Source organism: Heterocephalus glaber, unplaced genomic scaffold (genome assembly GCF_053883595.1).
Source record: "Heterocephalus glaber isolate CG9 unplaced genomic scaffold, H.glaber_assembly_v1.0 deba00001613, whole genome shotgun sequence".
In the NCBI taxonomy this organism is placed as follows: Eukaryota; Metazoa; Chordata; class Mammalia; order Rodentia; family Bathyergidae; genus Heterocephalus; species Heterocephalus glaber.
Genome location: NW_028258384.1, coordinates 15,001,388 through 15,012,160, shown reverse-complemented (window position 1 = coordinate 15,012,160; position 10,773 = coordinate 15,001,388).

Sequence of the window (10,773 nt, the reverse complement as noted above, 5' to 3'; positions counted from 1 at the left end):
CTGGGACAAATCACACTTGGTCAGGGTGTATGATCTTCTTGATGACCCTCTGTACTCTGTTTGCCAGTATCTTTTTGAGGATTTTTGCATCTATCTTCATTATGGAGATTGGCCTGTAGTTCTCTTTTTGGGTTGGGTCTTTCCCTGGTTTTGGAATAAAAGTAATACTTGCTTCCCAGAATGAATTTGGAACACTTGCTTCCCTTTCAATTTCCTCAATGAGTTTAAAGAGTAATGGCAATAGTTCTTCTTTAAATGTCTTATAGAATTCAGCATTGAAGCCATCAGGACCTGGGCTGTTTTCGTTGGTAAATTTTTCAACACATTTTCAATGTCACTCATTGTAATTGGGGTATAGAATTTCTATATCTTCTTCATTTAACTTGGGCAATTCATATGCATCTAGGAATCCCTCCATTTCTTCTGTTTTTCATTTTATTAGAGTACAGGTTCTCGAAGTAGGTATTGATGATCCTCTGGATTTCTGCTGGGTCTGTTGTGACTTCACCTTTTTCATTTTAATTGCATGGATTTGAGCCTTTTCTTTCCTTTTTTGATAAGGTTGGCTAAAGGATTATCAATTTTATTTATTCCTTGAAAAAACCAACTCAATGATTCATTGACTTTTTGTATCATTCTCTTAGTCCCCATTGCATTGATTTCTGTTCTGATCTTTATAATTTCCTCTCTTGGGGCCGGGGATTTAGCTCAGTGGTTCGGGCGCCTGCCTCGCAAGTGCAAGGTCCTGAGTTCAATCTCTGGTACCAAAAAAACCCACAAAAAAACCAAAAAATATAATTTCCTCTCTTGTGTGAGCTTTGTGTTTGTTATGCTCTTCTTTTTCTAAGAGCTTGAGGTTCTGCGTTAGATTATTTATTTGAGTTCTCTCTGTTTTCCTCGTATGGACCTTCACTGCTATGAATTTCCCGCCCAGAACTGCTTTCATTGTGTGCCATAGATTCCTGTATGTTGCACTGGAATTATCATTTACTTGCAAAAACTGTCTAATTTCTTCTTTAATTTCCTCTGTGACCCATTAGTTGTTTAGGATGGTGTTATTCAATTTCCATGTGTTTGAGGGAGTTTTTGCCATTTCTTATGTTATTGATCTCCAATTTTATTGCACTATGGTCTGATAATATACAGGATGTAACTTCAATTCTTTTACATTTACTTAGACATGTCCTATGATCTAGCATGTGGTCTCTTTTGGAGAATGACCCATGTGCAGCCAAAAAGAATGTGTATTCTGCTCTTGTGGGGTGGAACACTCTCTAAACATCTACTAAGTACATTTGTTCAATAGCTTGGTTCATTTCTAAAATGTCATTGTTAATTTTTTGTCTAGATGATCTGTCTATTTGTGATAAGCGGGTATTGAGGTCCCCCAGTACTATTGTATGAGTGCTTATTTGTTTTTTCCTGTCCATTAATATTTGTTTTGTATAGTTGGGGGCATTCCTGTTTGGTGCATATATATGTATGACTGTCATCTCTTCCTCTTGGATTGTTCCCTTCACAAGGATGAACTGACCATCTTTGTCTCTCTTAATTACTTTCGGTTCATTTGAAATCTACTTCGTCTGCAAATAAGATTGCTACCCCTGCTTTTATCTGGGTTCCTGTCATGTGGAGAACTGTTTTCCATCCTTTTACTTTGAGTCTATAAATTTCTTTTTGAGTTAGGTGTGTTTCTTGTATACAGCATATTGCTGGATTTTGCTTTTTAATCCATTCTGCCAGTCCATTTCTTTTGATTGGTGAATTGAGGTCATTAACATTGATGGTTATGATTGATAGATATTGACTCATCCTTGTCATGATGTTTTACTGTTGTTGGCTCTTTTATTTCTTATTTTCCCCCTTTCCCTTTAGTTTCTTGCCTTGCCTGGTGTCTTCCCTCTGTTGGGCCTCATGGACTTGTGACCTTCATTGTCCTTTTCTAGGATATTGCTTAGAATTTTTTGGAGTGCTGCTTTGGTGTTCATGAAATTTCTCAGGTGTTTTTTTGTTGTGGATGTATCTAATTTCCCCATCAATTTTGAAAGATAATTTTGCAGGATCCAACATTCTGTCTAGGGTGGAAGTTATTTTGTTTTGGGGTGTGAAATACTTCACTCCAATCTCTCTTTGACTTTAGGGTTTGTGTTGACAAGTCTGCCATGATTCTGATGGGCTTTCCTTTTTAGGTGATTTGTTTCTTTTCTCTAACTGCCTGTAGAATTTTGTTCTTCTGTTACTTTTCTGGGATCTTGGCTATTATATGTCTAGGTGTAGCATTTTTTTTGATCATGGCTAGTTGGAGTTCTATATGCCTCACTTACCTGTATGTCCAATTCTCCACCTCTGTCTGGGAAGTTTTCTACTATTACTTCTGTGAACAGTTTTTTTTTTTATGTCAATTGTACTTTCTCCTGTTTTTTTGTGGACTCCTATCAGTCTTATGTTATTCTTCTTTGCATCATCTAGCAGCTGCTCGATTGATTTCTTGTGGTCTCTTACTACTTTTAAGAAATCTCTGTTTTCATGGTCCTTGACCGTGAACCTGTCTTCTATATCTGATATTCCATCTTCACATTCCCTTAATCTGCTGTACATGCTTTCAGTGGAGATTTTAATCTCCTGAATATCTGTTTGAATCTGTTTCATGGATTCCATTTCTTTCTTAAGTTGGGCAATCATGCTTTCTATTTCTTTCTCATGCTGGGCATTCATGGCTTCCAGCATAGTTCTGAGCTCATCTATTTTTTTTTATCTGTTTCTGTTCTAGAGCCTCTAGCCTTGCCTTTCACTGTGCTCCCCATCTCTGTAGTTATCTGGCAGATTATTTCTGCTTTGAATTTTTCTAGAGCCTCATTCATCTGTTTTGTTACTTCCTGTGCTATCAGTTCAGGTTGACCAGGTGGTTGATTATCAGACTTTTCCACCTCGTTTCCCCCAGAATTTGCCTTTTGTTGGGTGGAAGTCACCTTCCTTAAATGTCTTCTCATTTTTGTTTTTGGTACTGTCCTTGGTTTAGTTCCTGGGTTGATACTTTAAGTTTCTTTTTATAAGTGTCTTTGTTGATGTATTTAGAACCCTTATGGAATGATTGTTTCTCAGAGGTGTCTTCCTGATATAGCTGGTCTTTAGGTTTTGAGTCTCTAATGGCTCTGAGGCTGTGTCATTTTCATTATACCAGGAAGGACAACTCATTAGATCAATCACAACACCTTAGCCCATGAGATACAATCAGCAACACCATAGCATCAAGTACCTCTTAGAAAATGACAATTTGTGATAGTTATTAATCTATCAACTTTAACTGTGTGAATTTAATCAAAATCAAGGACCAACCCAACATATGTTTATAGTAAATAAACTGTTCAATATAGCAACTTTACCCTTCAGGATGGGGAGTTAGAAGGAGTTGGGGAGGGAGGGATAGGTAGGTAGAAGTATAGGGGAATGTTAGAAGTGAGGCCAAGGACACAGGAAAGAGAAGAAAAGAAAAATAAAGAAGAAATACAAATTAGGCCCAGAACAGAAACACAAATGGAGATGAAGAACAATGTGGGACAGCAAGGGGGTGAGGGAGAGATGAGAGAGAGAGAAAGAAAAGAGAGAAGAAAGAAAAAAGAGAAAAATTAAAATTTTGAAAGAGTAGAAAAAGAAGAAGAAAATAAAAATAAGAGCAAAAAAATAGTGTTAAGTTTGAAAATAACAAATAAAAGATAAAAATGAAGGGCTTCCTTCAGGGTTATTCTCTGCTGTCACAAAAGACAATGTGGGCAGCAGTGTGCAGTTATAAATCAATGAGTCTCAGTAAGCCAATCATAGACCCATGAGATTCAGGCAGATTTCTGGCTGCCAGTCCCAAGTTGAGCACCCTGTCCTCCTGCAGGGTTGAACTGTGCAAGGTCCTATTGTGTATTCCAGCTGCCTTTCCCCTGGAGATAGTCCAGCTTCCAATGGGAGGTGATGATCCCTCTAACTTACCAAGTACAGTGATCTGTTGTGCCTTTATTGCAGAGATTCTCTTCACTTTTCCAGTGGGCTTCAGTTTTCATCAGGGAGTCTGAGAGAGGCCCTCTCTCTGTTGTTCATTTCATGCAGCTCAGGACAAAGGACTTTATGTCCCCCTGTGCCTCTGCAGTGTGGAATCAGGTAGCTGCACAGTCAAGAGGCCAGAGGCATTGCGGGGCAGGGGTGGGGCCTGTTGTTGCAGGTGCCCAAGCTGGTAAGCTGGTGGCTGGTGCCTGGGTGTCCTCACCCTCTCCTGGTTGCAAGTGGGTGTGATGAGGTGAAGGATGGAGTGGGGCTCCAGTCAGGCTGAGACCACTCTTGGGAGAACTCTTTTTTGTTTTTTTTCTTAAATTCTTTTATTGGTACATTTTAGGTGTACAACACAATTACATTTCTCATTGGGAACTCGTATCTTTACACAATGCATCTTGGTTCTTATTTTTTTCCCCCTTCCTAGCTCGTCTTGGGAGAACTCTTGAGGACATTGGAATAGGCAAAGACTTCATGAACAAAACCCAGACTGTATGGGAAATAATACAGAGAATCAACAATTGGGATCTCACCCTATTAAAAAGCTTTTGCACTGCAAAAGAAATCACCAACAGAGTGAAGAAGTAACACACAGAGTGGGAAAAATTCTAGCCAGTAGTAGTTCAGACAACGGCTTAATATTTAGAACATATTGGGCCAGGGATTTAGCTCAGTGGTTCCACCGCCTGCCTTGCAAGCGCAAGGTCCTGAGTTCGATCCCTGGTACCAAATATATATATATATATATATATATAGAACATACAGAGAATTGAGAAAAACTCAGACCCAAAAAATTCAAACCTCTAATCCAAAGGTGGGCATCCTGAAATGAAGAGACACTTTTCAGAAGAAGTGCAAACATCAAATAAATGTAAAAATGTTCAACATCACTGGTCATCTGAGAGATGCAAATTAAAACAATGCTGGAGTATCATCTCACCCCAGAAAGAATGGCTCATATCAAAAAATCAACAATCAACAAATGTTGACAGGGATCTGGGGAAAAAGAAACCCTTCTCCACTCTTGGTGGGATTGCAGACGGGTGTAACCACTGTGGATATCAGCGTAGAGATTCTTCAAAAAACTAGAATTAGACGTTCCATTTCACCAGTTATTTCTCTTCTGGGTATCTTCCCAAAAGAATTAAAAGCATTATACTACAACAGTATATGCACACCAATGTGTATAGTGACACAGTTTGTAATAGGTAAATCTTGGAAACAATACAAATGGCCATCAACCAATGAATGGATAAAGAAGACATGGTTTTGTGCTAGTTCACATGGAACTGAGGTTTTTGTTCATGAAATCTTCCTATCCCAATGTCTTCAAGAGTCCTACCTAACCTCTCTTCCAGCCAGTTTAGTGTTTCAGTTCTAACATTTAGATCTTTAACTCATTTTGATTTTAGTTTAGTGCATGGTGAGAGATACAGGTCTAGTTTTAACCTTTGGCAAGCTTAAACCAGTTTTACCAGAACCACTTATTAAAGAGGCTGTCTTTCCCCGGTGGTTGGCTCCTTTGTCAAAGATGAGGTGGCTGAGCGTGAATGGAGTTGTTTCTGCATCTTCTAATCTGTTCCATTGGTCCTTGGGTCTATTTCTTTGCCAGTATCATGCTGTTTTTATCACAGTAGCTTTGTAGTATAGTTTCAAGTTGGGGATTGTGATACGCCCACCTTGTCTTTGTTACCTAGAGTTGCTTTTGCTATTCTATGTCTCTTCTTGTTCCAAATGAATTTTTTGATTGTCTTCACAAGATCTGTGGAGTATCCTGCTGGAATATCAATGGGGGATGAATTGAATCTACACAGCAATTTTGGAAGTATGGCCATTTTCACTATATTGGTTCATTCTACCCAGAAACAAGGGAGGTCTTTCCATTTTCTGATATCCTCTTTGATCTCTTTTTTCAGAGTGCTATAGTTTTCTGGGTAGAGGTGTTAGATTTCCTTCATTAGGTTGATTCCTAGGTATTTCATTTTTTTGGATGCTATTGTGAAGGGAGTTGTTTCTCCAGCTCCTTTTTCAGTGAGTCTGTAGTTTGTGTACAGGAAAGCTACTGATTTTTGTGAGATCTCTTCTTATTAAAAAGCTTCTGCACAGCAAGAGAAACCACCAACAGCATGAAGAGACAATGCACAATGTGGGAAAAATTTTTCACCAGCAGTTCCTCAGACAAAGGTCTACTATTTAGAATATATAAAGAACTTAAAAAGATCAGACCTCCCAAATTTAAAGACCCAATCCAAAAATGGGCATCTGAAATGAACAGACATTTCTCCCACAAAGAAGTAAAATCAGCAAATAAATATATGAAAAAAATGGTCAACATCATTCATCATTTGAGAGCTGTGAATGAAAACAATGCTGAGATACTACCTCACCCCAGAAAGAATGGCTGTTATCATGAAATTAACCAATAACAAACCCTGACTGGGGTGTGAGGAAAGAGGAACGCTGCTCCACTGCTGGTGGGAGTGTAGACTGGTGCAACCACTGTGGAAATCAGTATGGAGATACCTCAAAGAACTAGGGATAGAGGTCCCATTTGACCCAGCTATTCCCCTGCGGGGTATCTTCCCAAAAGAATTAAAAGAATCATACCACAGCAATATACGTGCACCCACGTTCATAGTGGCACAGTTTGTAATAGGTAAAACATGGAAACAGCCCAATTGCCCATCAACTGGAGACTGGATAAAGAAAATGTGGGATTATTTTATATGATGGAGTCCTACTCAGCCATGAAGAATGAGAAACTAGAGGCATTTGTAGCTAAATGGATGCACATTGAAATGAAGTGAATAGGACACACATGTGTGAATACCATATAGTTTCTCTGGTGTGAGAGACCAAAAGTGTAAATAAGGATCAAAAAGAATAATAGATAATGTAAATAAGAAGACAAAGTTCAAAGGGGAAGGGGAAGTCTGAGGTGTAGAGGAAAGGCAAGGGGAATGGAATTAATATGAGAAAATTAAAAAATGGAAAAAAAGTCTTTGTAAGTAGGAAGGAGAAGTGTGGTTGAAGGAAGGGCAGGGGAAGTGGGAAAAATAGAATCAAGATATATCATGTAAAGGTACAAATCTCCAATGATGAATGCCATTATATTGTAAACATAAAATATACTGATACAATTTTTTTAAAAAAGATGTAGTGTAGTTTTTCTATACAATGGAGTACTGCTCAGCCATAAAGATAAATTTGAGATATTTATAGTTAAATGGAGGCACTTTGAAGCTATACTCTTAAGTGATATAAATAGGCTACACATGTGTAAATATCACATTGTCTTTCTGGTGTAAGAAACTAAAAATGTAAATAGGGATCAAAAGGTATAACAGACCATGTGAAATAAAAAAATTGTTCAATAGCAAGGCAGAAGTAGAGAGGGGAAAGGAAGGAAGGGAAAAATGAGAAAAGGAAAAAATGGAAATGGGGCTTTTGTAAAAAAGGAAAGGGAAGAGGAGTTGAAGGGAAGAGAGGGGAATGGAAAAATATAGGAGTCAAGATACATCATGTAAAGTTACAGATTCCCTATGATGAATGTGATCATTATGTAAATCTAAATTGTACCAATAAAATTAAAAATAAAAAAAAAGATTAAGGGTATTTAAAAGGCTAGTGTAACACTCTAGGCAAGAAGAAAGCCTACACAAGAGGCAGTGGTGTAAGATTAGAAAGGAGCAAGCGACAGAACAAAATAACAATTGGGAATCTGAGTGGATGGATCTACCTAATTAATTGACTATGCAGAGGCTAGGGTCAAAGAGGAGTGTGAGAATTAGAGATGATTCCCAGACAAGCTTCAAATTTTCCTGGAAAGGACAGCCACAAATTAAAAAGAAGAAACAAAATACTGTATAGCAGAAAAACAAGCAAAGGCTATGAGGAGGCAATTTACAGGTCACTAAATAAAATAAGGTCACTAAAATAAAAGAAGGTCACTAAATAAATTTTAAAAGGTAAAAAAAAAGAGAGAGATGGCAGGAATGGTGGAGAAGAGTGGAAGAGGATGAAAAAAGAATTAAGATGTATTACATACATGTACAAATCCCTATGAGGAATGTAATCATTATGTACTGAAAACATGTACTAATAAAAATAAAATAATATATCCATTATTGAGAAAAATATGGAAGTTCATAAAAATTAAATAAACTACCATATGATCCAACAATTGTGTAACTAAGTATACAAAATTGATGCATAGAAGAGATATATGTACTCCATTCTTTATTGTAGTAATCTTCAAAAAATAGCTAAAAAATAGAAGCAACCTAAGTGTCTGATGCATGGAAGAAGCGCAACTGATTAATGGATAAAGGATATGTGGTATATGTACCCAGTACAATACTATTCAGATATTAGAAGAGTGAAATTGTGTGATTTGTGACAATGTGGATGAAGTTGGGGATAATTATGTTAAGTGAGGTAAGTCTAGCACACAAAAACAAGTACAATATGATCTCACTTGTATATGGAATCTAAAAAGTTCATCCCTTAGAAAGTGGAAAATTGAATGGTGGTTACCTGAAGTTAGGGAATATATGGTGGAGAGGACAATGGGGAAAGTTTGATCAACATGTCCTAAGATATAAATTTGATAGAAATAAGTAGTTTTGATGTGCTATTATACAAGAGTGGCTACAGATAACAATAATAGTGTTATGTACATATCATAAAGCTAGAATATATTATCTTTAATATTTTCACCATAAAGAAATGATAAATGTGTTTAACTTGATTTACACAACACATAATACAAGTATTCATATTTTTTATGTTTTATGCATCAGTTAAAAATAAAATTTCTTAGAAATGAAAACTTTTAGTGTAACAGAAAACAACTTATAACTTTGGTGATCTGAAAAAGATTATCCTTCTTTAGGTTTGCTACTACTATGTGAAATTTAAAATAAATATGTTCCTAGGGTGACAACAATATTGATTATAGAGACTATTATCATGTAGATGAGAAATGTAATTGAATGGCACCAAGTAAACTTTTTAAAATTATGAACCCATCAATAACCCAAATCACCCATATCTTTCAAGAAAAAATGACTGGCTTCATAGTTAAGTAACATGTGCATTTACACAGGCATTATGCATAGAATTCTGTACTTGGTTTAGTACACTGCTGTCATCATCATGAATTTCTAAAAAGTTTTTCATCAAGTCTCACATTTTTCCATTACATATTGGAATCCACAGATTATGTAACCAAACCACTATATGTCTTGAAACCTAAAAATGATAAAACTATACCAGAGCATCTAACCAGGGGTACCACGATCTTGGATTATTCAAAATTGCTAGGTATACCAGGGGAGTACTGAAAGCAAGAGAGAAGGTAAACTAGGAAAGCTTTCAGGCAAACTGATTTATAAATTTTAGGAGATGCACCTTTCTGAAAAAAAGTAAGTGAATTTAACCACCAAATGAACTTGAATACAATTAACATCTGCATAACTAGAGTGGAATTTCATTTTATGTGCTTTTCATTTCAAACACCGAGTTTGATAAAAATAATTAAAGTTCTATAAATAGACATGCTGTAATAATCTGTGGATTGTAAAACATTACATGGTTACATTTTGTTCTTTAGCATGTGCTACAACAAATGACATTAGTGCTTGATTTTTCTGAAAACATGTTTTGCTATGTGGATTCTAATGAGTTACAGCCAAAGATTTTATGTTTTTCTGTGTAGCTGATAGTTTGAAATGGTTTCATCTGAAATTGAGAGCATGAAATTGGCTTTCACACATATTGGTGGCTTTCTCAATGTCATAGTAAGTGCAGAGTTGGCTTAGTACATAAAAAGTAGAAGAAATTCCAACATATAACATAAATATTAAAAAATATTGATATTAGATATAAGCACAGTCTATTTAACCTATTTGAACCTCTGTCTCAGATGAAAATAAGAATAATTCACAATGTGTAAAATAGCATTTAAATTACAAATGGCCATTCTTGACACTATTTAAAGATTCAGAATATTAAATGATTATTTCCACATGATAAATCCTGTTTTGTCTATTAAAATCCATTTTATCCTCAAGAATTCAGGGTTTCGTATCAAATGCAAACCACTATGCTTGACCTTCATATTTATTTTTAAATTAAATCTCTTATAAAACATTTTTAAATTTTAAAATGTGCAAGGCTACTTTAAGCATAAATACATTTACATAACATCAACTTGTAAAGTTCTCTGAATCAAACAAGATATATAATGTCATATTTGAAGTTTCAAAACACAATGAAACCAAGTAAATGTTAATTGAAGAGGATGAAATTTCCAGCAAGAATTTCTAGTTCCAATTAGATTTTGTAAAACATGAGTTCTGAATGACTGTATTTTTTAAGTCTTGTAGATCGAAAAATAGGGCAAATATTTTAATGTAAAACCCTATTCAAGATTGTTTGCATAGCATAGATTTTCATTTACTTATAATAGCATACTGAAAATTTTCATCTGAGAAAGAACAGGAATAAAGTTCATTAAAGGGAATAGACTTGCAAGTATGGATCTGAGGAATGAGATTGATATAACTTGACTACATTGTTCTGAAAAAAAGAAGACAAGAACAAAGCTATAAAAGGATATGTGAAAATTTTAAATTACAAAGAACCTCTTCTAATAAATGTAGAGAAAATATTTTGTATTTGTCCCAGTAGCTACTTAATGAGTTTAGTAAATTAAATCAAATCTGTGAAGAAACT